Source organism: Triticum aestivum, chromosome 6A, assembly GCF_018294505.1.
Source record: "Triticum aestivum cultivar Chinese Spring chromosome 6A, IWGSC CS RefSeq v2.1, whole genome shotgun sequence".
In the NCBI taxonomy this organism is placed as follows: domain Eukaryota; kingdom Viridiplantae; phylum Streptophyta; class Magnoliopsida; order Poales; family Poaceae; genus Triticum; species Triticum aestivum.
This window is the reverse complement of record NC_057809.1, coordinates 4931276-4941156: the sequence shown is the minus strand read 5'-3', so window position 1 is coordinate 4941156 and position 9881 is coordinate 4931276. Positions and strand designations below refer to the sequence as shown.

The window sequence follows — 9881 nt, the reverse complement described above, 5'->3', positions numbered from 1 at the left end:
CTTCACACCCACCTGCTTTATAAAGATTTCATGCCACACTATAATGTTTGGACGATGCACGGAGAAATAGGGGTTATGATGGAAGACAGCGAAGAAGAAGAGGACGATGACAACTATGTGCCCCCTGAATACAGTGATGCTACAAGGGGGGAAGCTGAAGATCAAGAGGAACCAGATGATGTGCCCGATGATGATCTCCATCGGGTCATTGTTGATGCAAGGGAAAAGTGCGAAAGTGAAAAGGAAAAGCTCAAGTTCGATCGCATGTTAGAGGATCAAAAAAAGGGTTGTGCCCAAATTGCGAAGATGGCAACACGAAGCTCGGTACCGTATTGGAATTGCTGCAGTGGAAGGCAGAGAATGTTGTGCCTGATAAAGGATTTGAGAAGCTACTGAAAATATTGAAGAAGAAGCTTCCAAAGGGTAACGAATTGCCCGACAGTACGTACGCAGCAAAGAAGGCCGTATGCCCTCTAGGATTGGAGGTGGAGAAGATACATGCATGCCCTAATGACTACATCCTCTACCGTGGTGCGTACAAGGATTTGAACTCATGCCCGGTATGCGGTGCATTGCGGTATAAGATCAGACGAGATGACCCTGATGATGTTGAGGGTGAGCCCCGCAGGAAGATGGTTCCTGCGAAGGTGATGTGGTATGTTCCTATAATACCACGGTTGAAATGACTGTTCAGAAACAAAGAGCATGCTAAGTTTATGCGATGGCACAGTGAGGACCGTAAGAAAGACGGGAAGTTGAGAGCACCCGCTGACGGGTCGCAGTGGAGAAAAATCGAGAGAAAGTACTGGGCTCAGTTTGCAGGTGACCCAAGGAACGTATGGTTTGGTTTAAGCGCGGATGGCATTAATCCTTTCAGGGAGCAGAGCAGCAATCACAACACCTGGCCCGTGACTGTATGTATGTATAACCTTCCTCCTTGGACGTGGATGAAGCGGAAGTTCATTATGATGCCAATTCTCATCCAAGGCCCTAAGCAACCCAGCAACAACATTGATGTGTACCTAAAGCCATTAGCTGAAGAACTTTTACAGCTGTGGAATGGAAACGGTGTACGTGCGTGGGATGAGCACAAACAGGTGGAATTTAACCTGCATGCGTTGCTGTTTGTAACCATCAACGATTGGCCCGCTCTCAGTAACCTTTCAGGACAGACAAACAAGGGATACCGCGCATGCACGCACTGTTTAGCTGACACCGAAAGTATATACCTGGACAGATGCAGGAAGAATGTGTATCTGGGCCATCGTCGATTTCTCCCGACCAACCATCAATGTCGAAAGAAAGGCAAGCATTTCAAAGGCGAGGCAGATCACCGGAAGAAGCCCGCCATGCGTACTGATGATCACGTACTTGATATGGTCTCTGATTTACACGTAATATTTGGAAAGGGTCCCGGCGGACTAGCTGTTCCGAATGACGCTGAGGGACGCACACCCATGTGGAAGAAGAAATCTATATTTTGGGACCTACCCTACTGTAAAGAGCTAGATGTACGCTCTTCAATCGACGTGATACACGTGACGAAGAACCTTTGCATGAACCTGTTAGGATTCTTGGGCGTGTTTGGGAAGACAAAAGATACACCTGAGGCACGGGACGACCTGCAACGTTTGCACGAAAAAGACGGCATGCCTCCAAAGCAGTATGAAGGTCCTGCCAGATATGCTCTTACCAAAGAAGAGAAGGAAATATTTTTTGAATGCCTGCTCAGTATGAATGTCCCGACTGGCTTCTCGTCGAATATAAAGGGAATAATAAATATTTCAGAGAAAAAGTTCCAGAACCTAAAGTCTCATGACTGCCACGTGATTGTGACGCAACTGCTTCCGGTTGCATTGAGGGGGCTTCTACCGAAAAACGTCCGATTAGCCATTGTGAAGCTATGTGCATTTCTCAATGCAATCTCTCAGAAGGTGATCGATCCAGAAATCATACCAAGGCTAAGGAGTGATGTGGCGCAATGTCTTGTCTCTTTTGAGCTGATGTTCCCACCATCCTTCTTCAATATCATGACGCACATCCTAGTTCATCTAGTCGACGAGATTGTCATTCTGGGCCACAACACCACCTCGCATGTATGAGGGTCCGGTACGATGCTTCGGTGGCATTGCTACCCCCCAGGGCCCCCGTCCCGCCTAACCGTGGAGCGGTTGACCACGAGATCTAGCCTTTTGACTTCCCACAGACGGGCTTTGACCAGTGGACCTCTGCACCCGGTTGTGTCAGGTCACCCATAGGGACACCCGGGAGCAACATCCGGGCCAAACCCACAGCTACATCCACCGTGTAGACCCGACGCGTCCGTTTCCCCCCTCCAGGTGCCGGCGCCGTCCATGAGGGGGGCACACCGCGGACGTGAGGGGGGTCACACTCTGGAGACGGGTGTCGAGCGTTTGCAATCGCCACAAAACTTTTGTCGGCATAGCTGTTTTTGATTTTAATAAAATATAATGATCTATATTCAAAAGAACATGACCGCACATTATTAACGTGCTCAAAAAAATACAAACCATATATATATATATATTCCTAATATATGAAAAAAATACAAACTACATATATATTCATATGTATGTTTATATTTAACATGCTACATGTTAGTTTATATAATAATACATAAAAAAGCTTAAAAAAATACATATGAAAAAAAAAGTCTACCTATGCCGACGGCTATGTCGTCGGCATAGAGACGACCAGGTTTTAGGCGGCGGGCGGCGTGCCGCGGATCGCTGACGTGGCAGGTATGCCGACGGCAGCCGTCGGCTTAGCTCATGGACGGTGCGCCGCGGATCTGTGACGTGGCATGACGATATATGCCGACGGCCGGCCGTCCAGGCCGTCGGCATAGATTTGACGACGTTAGCCGCTGGTCACGGGCGCGGTCGCCGGGCCCACGGGTATGCCGACGGCTGCTGTCGCCATGTTCGCAGCTGGGCCGACGACATATGTATGCCGACGGGTGCCGTCGGCTTAGCTTGTGGTAGCCCGACGGCCAAGATACGCCGACGGCCAGGATGTGGCTGTCGGCATAGCGCAAAGTAGGCCGACGGCAGTTGTCGGCATTGATTTGGCCGTCGGGGTAGGGCCAGTTTCCGGTAGTGATTTAGATGTACAAAGTTATGACACATCTAGATTTGCTTTAGCAAAACTTTGATAATATTTACAAGCAAAAGCGCTAAATTTAAAGAAAGCTGTTAGCTACCTCGTGGGCAAGAAACGAAGCAATCTCGGCGTCACTGTTGCAATAGTCGAGCACTCCGGTGTAGACAATAATCTTGCCGACCCCTGTTATAGCTGCTACTCGGAACTTGTTGTCTCTGACAACGATCACCTCCCAGTCAAGCGTCTCCAGCCAGTCCAGGTTTACGCCACGGCCACCCCTCTGATTCTGCCTCTGCCTGATTGCCAGGCCAATGTGGGCGGCAGTAATGATCTCACGGGCAATGTGGCTGACTCGGACAGTGTGGGGGTGATGCGGGCCGAGGATCTTGGAGTGGCGCTCCTTCCTGAACTTGGCGAATTCAACCTCGGAAAGTTCTCGCAGCTTTTTGTCGGAGATGACGACCAGCTGAGTGCGCCCGGTGGAGGGCACGGTCTGACCGTATCTGAGATGGAGTGCGATGACCGATGCGCTGGCAGCAAGAGCTGCCACCACAGCGACCTTCCGAGGGTCGTGGTGCCATGGGGTGGTCTCCTGCGGTCTGCGACTGCGAGAGCTGATCAGCGGTGGCGGTGGCCGTGTGATGGCGCGATCGTCCGACTTGGGGAAGAATCGTCGTGCGACTGCCTCCAGGCGGCACACGCGACTCCTGCAGAGTAGGAAGAGGCCGGAAAACATGGAACCCGACTTGTTCCTCAGCATCATCGTCGCATCTTCTTCTCTTTCAATCTTAGTTTGCTATCCCGCTGCACGCAGGTTTGTATGCCTGCCTTGTTTCTTCCCGTTTTGTTTTGTTTTCCTTTTCCTACGTGGTTTCCTCACCCTGCACTTCACGTATCACTCTTTCTTTTATGTGTATATATAGCATATGACGACAGGATTCATCCTTGCACACGGTCCATCTTTTCTTGACGGATAATTATATGTATGTATGCTGTTGTTTCAAACAGAAAAGGTAACCGCAACCTGAAAAAAAAAATCATGGACCAATTGGAGTTCGTGTGACGGAAAGACTGAACCCTAAGGAGAAATACCGTATGGAGAAGTCACATCTCAGAAAAAAAATACTCCGGGACGGCTCCCTCTCCCTCCCCTCCCGCGACGCTCCCGCGAGCGCCGGGGGAAACCCTAGCTCCAGCCCGCGGCCCTCCTCCTCGCGCCTTCCTCCCCAGGCCGCTGCCGGACGTGCTGGTGGGATAAGCCCTACCAGCGCGGGCGGCAGCAGGCTGTTCCTCCTTCCCCCGCCCGGGCCGACGGTCGCAGGATCCATGATCGGGCGGCGGCGTGGCGCTTTCCTCGGGGCGCGCCATGATCTCCGTCCAGCAGGCGGAGACGCGTGGCGGCGTGAATGGACTGAGGCGTGGTGGGCTCCGGAGGCGCTGACCCTGTTGGCGTGCGACCATATCTGGGCCCAGGCAGTGCGGGCCAGGAGCGGTGCGAGCTGCAGGCGTCCACCTGTGTCGTGGCCATGGACGGTAGGGGCGGAGGCGCAGCAACGGTGGCAGGTGTGCGGGCTGCTCGGTTTCAAGGCGTCCCGCCAGCTGGACGGTGATGATGGCATGGTCGGACTCCCCGGTGAACTTCCTCGGGGGTGGGCGGCGGTCCTGGTGGGCACTCCGTGCCGGTGGCTGGAGCCGTGTTGGTCGCCTTGCGCGGCTCTGCGCTTGACGCCGAGGTGTGCCGACATGCTCGGGCCCTATCACCGACACAGGGGTGTGTCCGGGGGGGGGGGCAGATTGGGATGAAGGGATGGGCTGCGCCGACATGCTCGGGCCCTATCACCGACACAGGGGTGTGCCGGCCTGGATGTGTCTGCTCCCCCACCTTCCCCTTTCACTGGCCGCGTGCGGGCAGCTGTAGCGCCGGCGATCTTCAAGGCGGGATACATTCTGCGACTCGACAGTCTAGGGTGTCTCCTTGGTCCAAAGTTGATCCTTTTGGATGATCTTGGGGGGTGGTCTGGATGTTGGCTGGCGGCCTTGGCGGCGGGAGGCGTGGCATTTGTGGGCGGAACCTATGTCTCGGGTGTGGGCGGGCAACCATGGCCTCGCGGGGGGCTTGGTTGCGACTGGTTGACAGAGTGAGGGTATGTCGGAGGGGTGCGAGCGTCGAAGCTCATCACTTGCCCAGTTCTTGTACTGGCCGACGGCGGTGGTGGCCGTGGTCGTCGTATCTTTCATGAAGGTGTCGTTGCGGTGCTCCTGCCACTCGCATGTGACTTCGGGTGAAAACTTGATCTACGGATCAGACGGTGGTGGATATCCGTGGGCGTCTCCTTCTAGGAGGCACTGTCTTGGAGTCCCTGGTTTGTCATGACCGTCTCCCCCCTCCTTGTTTCTTTGTGGAGGTCTCCGCCCTCTCCAAGCGGTTATCCTTCGTCATCTTTAGTTAGCTTGATAGGCGGTGGCATTGGGGGACGGTGCTCGACACCTTTGTATCATGTCTTGGGTGTGTGTTATGTGCTCTAGTGGTGCACGTTGTATCGGTCTGTTCGGATGTTGTGATGATGTTGGCTTTATAATATAAAGCGGGGAGACACCCTTTTTCGCTAATACCGTATGGACGTGTTTAAGGTGGTACGTGAAAATGATCCCATGGAAAATCGTAGTTTGTAGAAACCTCTTTTTATAGGAAAGCCACCAATACAGATCCCACGATACACAAGCCAAATCCGATCTATGTTCTTCTTCAAATATGCGGAGAGAAAACCGGATTCAAAGGAAAACCGATGGGGTTATGTATGTTCGCAATTGATGTGGCCGCTGATTGCGTCTATATGACCCAGATGCGAGTCTTGCGATAGACCGAGCCCACCCATCACCCATGTCCGGAACACAAGCAAGTGGGTAGTGGCGGCATAAACAAACAATGTTGCTGTCATTCGATGTGCCGGTGGACATCGCCGCACGCACCGACCCGGCCACCCTTGTGCGTTGTGCAGCCACCTACGTCGATGCCCTAAAGTGTTGGCGTTACTACAAGGATTTCCATCTTGCAAGTCAATGCCCTAGCCCTCTGCCGAAGCTTTCCCCATCAGTGCCTTCATCTGGTCCTCGGCTCAGTGTTGGGGTTCACCGTGGCGTGACGGCCAGCCATGCTACTAGGCAGCATTCGTACACTGAGGCTCTCTTGGCGCCTCGCTGACACCGGCAATCCGGTGAAGGACCACGACCTCACCATGTAGCTCCTCCACGGTCTGGACAACCGGTTCGACAAGAAATGGGAATCCAAATCCACTTTGAGGGATATAGATGAAGTCTCGCTCAGTAAAGAGAGTTGTAGATTCGTAGAAGAGGATCAGAGTATGCGCGCTACAAAAGGCAACTAGCCAATGAAAGTAAGTGGAAAGAATATAGTACTTTTGTACTGACCCCCGATCCGCACCCTCCTGGGCGATCAGGTGCCGCTGCCGCCCTTCGACGTCGCTCGTTCCCGTCTGGAGCTCGCCGAGTACACCATCAACCTCCATGCGGCCGAGGCTGGCTCCGCCGTCCTCACCATCTCTGGCGGCTCCGGCTCCACGCCCGACCGCGGTGACCGCGGCAACGACGGTGAGCGCGCCCCTGGCGGACGCGGAGCAGGCGGCTCTCGTGGCAACAGCGGCGGTGATCGTGGTCGTGGCCGTGCTCGCACTGGTGGCTGCAGGCGCGGTCACACAGACTCTAGCGGCCGCGGGTCTTCTTCAGCACGCCCTACGCCCTGGACGGGCTATTTTGCCCCGTTACGGCATGGTCGTCCCTCCGCCTCGTCCTGGCTGGATCCCTCCTAACGCCGCCGGCGTGCTCGGCCCTCGGCCCGGCGTCCACTCCCAGGCGTATCCACTGATGCTCTCGGGCCCCTCGTCGTCCACTACATCACTTGCTGCTGTCGTTCTACCCGTACCCTACGCCCTCGTGGGATCATGCCGCCCTTTTCAACCACGCCTACAACCAGCACGGGTTCCCCTCCAACGGCGCTGACTAGATTCTCGATTCCGGCGCCGCTACGCACGTCACCGGTAATCCTAGTAATCTCTCCTCGTTTCGTCCTTCCCCAAAGCATTTTTAATCTAGCATTATTGTTGGTAACGGTGATCGGCTTCCTATTATTGGCACAGGCTCCACAACTCTCCCTCCCACCAATCTCTCTCTCAAAGATGTTGTAGTCTGTCCAAACATTGTGAAAGATCTTATCTCTCACTACTAGGGAAAACCCTAGCAGTGGTTCTTGAAATATGCATAGCAGTAGCGCTGGGTCCAGCGCTACTGCTACCGCGCTACAGCTAAGTTGTAGCAGTAGCGCTGGTGTGGGCAGCGCTACTGGTAAGTATGGTTAGCAGTAGCGCTGCCCTGACCAGCGCTACTGCTAACTCTCTGTAGCGCTTCAACAAACAAAGCGATGTTGCTAATCCAGCGCTGCTAGTATAAGCTTTCCAGCGCTACTGCTAGTATTCCTGCTTTCACAGATTTACACCCCCTCCCTCTGTATTTGTGATGTATTTATACATGCTCTATACAATAGTTTCATCATATCATAGTAAACATACACTATTCTCATCATATCATAAACATACAGTAGTCTCGTCATACCATCATCATCATCATCATTCAACACAAATATCATCACATCTCTAAAACAGCGATACACAAGTCATGCCATGTCTCGAATAAGTGCAACTGCATGGTCATGGCACACACACAAGTTTCATCATCTCTATCTAAACCATGATGTAGAAGAGAATAGCGATCAACATGAGCAAGAGCGCGACTATGTAGTACTTTTGGCACCGGCGGTCCCGCCCCCGCTCTTGCCGGAGCGTTCACCTCAAGTAACTACTGTCTGCTTCGGCTCTGCTGTCGAACCCTCTGTGGCTAGCACCCGGGTACTTGTCCACCTGGGCCTGAGCGTCTCGCAGTGGTCGTAGACTCCTGGAACTGTCCCAAGTTCAGCCTTTCTCCTTCCCCTATTTCTTCTCTTCTCTCGCGACAAACCCCTGACTAGCTGGAATGATTGATTTGTTTCCTCTCACTCAGCTCTACCTAACCTTCACCTATGGCGGCAGCAGGAGCTCAGATGAGTGGACTCCGATAGACAGCCGAGGAGATCCCCCACCGGGTAAGACCATCCCTTTCCATTTCCCACCATCCCGTTCCATCTCGTCCTGCTGCAGCTACAGGGCAATGCGATGTACTCAACTACTGATGTTCTGAACCCTCTGTCAGTTGCCTGGTTTGGTAAAGCTGTGGATTCATTCCTTGGGCGATTTCAACAATAATGGATGTATAGAATATGAATATCAACACATTTTCCAACATGTAGTGCTGTAGCTTAATTTCCCGTCAAGTTCTAGCTATTTGGACAAAAAGAAAACATTTTGCCTGACCAAATTCAGCATTTTTGCACCAGGTACTTGCCTTGTTTGTCCATTTGATACTCATGCACACTCAAATCATACGGACACGCTTGTAGATTTACGATAACAAGCACAAAACAGAGTATGCTACAGCCCAGACTTTGTTTTGCTCATTGTCATCTCAAGGCTTGTGCGAACAAGTACCTTCGTCGTGCTGCCTATTCTGCGCAGGCACCAGCCTGCCTGTAGGTGTTGGTGCTGAGGCTGAATGAAAACGAGGGGTTCAGACTCCCGGGCGCTGTCGTTTACTGCGAAGTAAGTATCAAAGATGAATGGAAGCTTCAGATAAGGAATGCACTAAGGGAGTAACAGAAAGGACCTGCACACGGAAATGCCCAGCAAGATGGACTTCTATTATTTCCATTGCTACCTGCTGCAAATAGTCTCATCACCGCCGCCTGCAGAAATCAACAGATCAGAAGTCTCTTTTAGCAAACAAAACATCCATATATGGATAAATACTTGTGGCCAGCTAGAGCTGTACAATTCACAAGGACCGACAATGTAAATTAAGTACAAGCATGCACCACAATGGCTAACCAGGCGAAAATGCTCAGAAATCGATGAGGAGGCAAGACAAGCCTGTTTTGAGCTGATCAGAAGCTAGTTAGACACCTCGCAGAAAAAAAGAAGAAGCTAGTTATACTATCTGTACATCAATGGTTGTGCGCGTCATGATGATGCAGAGGCCGGGGTCATTCCCCTTTTTGAAAAAAAACTCTCTGTACATCAATGAGCCATTACTGTTTGCGACCTGTATATGCTGGGAAGAAGAACTGTATATTGTGAGTAATCTGCTTCTGCTGCAGGATTGTGGTTCCACTTGTTCTGCAGATAGATGCTTCTTATGGCATTTGCAGAAGCCACTCTGTAAAATAACAAAGACACTCTGAAAAATGTAAGCTTGGTTTGTTTCTGATGTCAAGATAGTGGTCAGACAAATGAAAGCTAAGGATGTAGAGTGTAGTTAGGTCAGGTGTCGTTGAATGCATGCACAAGGCAAAGCTGGCATTTGGGTTCTGGACAGGAATGCATGCTTCAGACAAATTACAAAAGAAGTGTATGTACTAGTAGAAAGAGCAGGGTATCAGTACACAGAGAAGCGTGACTTCTAAATTCAGTACCTGCAGTTCTTTTACTTCTTCACACGCAACTACTGCAGTAACCAGAGTATTTCACCGGTCTAGCTTGTGCATGCCATTGTTCTGCGCATGGCAGTTCATCAGTTTGCAACATCTGGCTACCTAGCAATACGGCACGTCTGAAACTAGATAGCAATGCGCACATTTGAAAACTACTTCAAAATAC

General features: G+C 51.8%; 1 long non-coding RNA gene across 1 annotated transcript; it reads right to left on the bottom strand.

The window, feature by feature from the left end:
- Nucleotides 1-7743: 7743 nt before the first annotated feature.
- LOC123129917 (uncharacterized) lies at nucleotides 7744-9834 on the bottom strand. Its single transcript, XR_006463694.1, has 2 exons — nucleotides 8893-9834; nucleotides 7744-8821 (listed from the first exon to the last, which is right to left on the bottom strand). It is a non-coding gene; the product is annotated as an uncharacterized lncRNA (long non-coding RNA).
- Nucleotides 9835-9881: the final 47 nt, after the last annotated feature.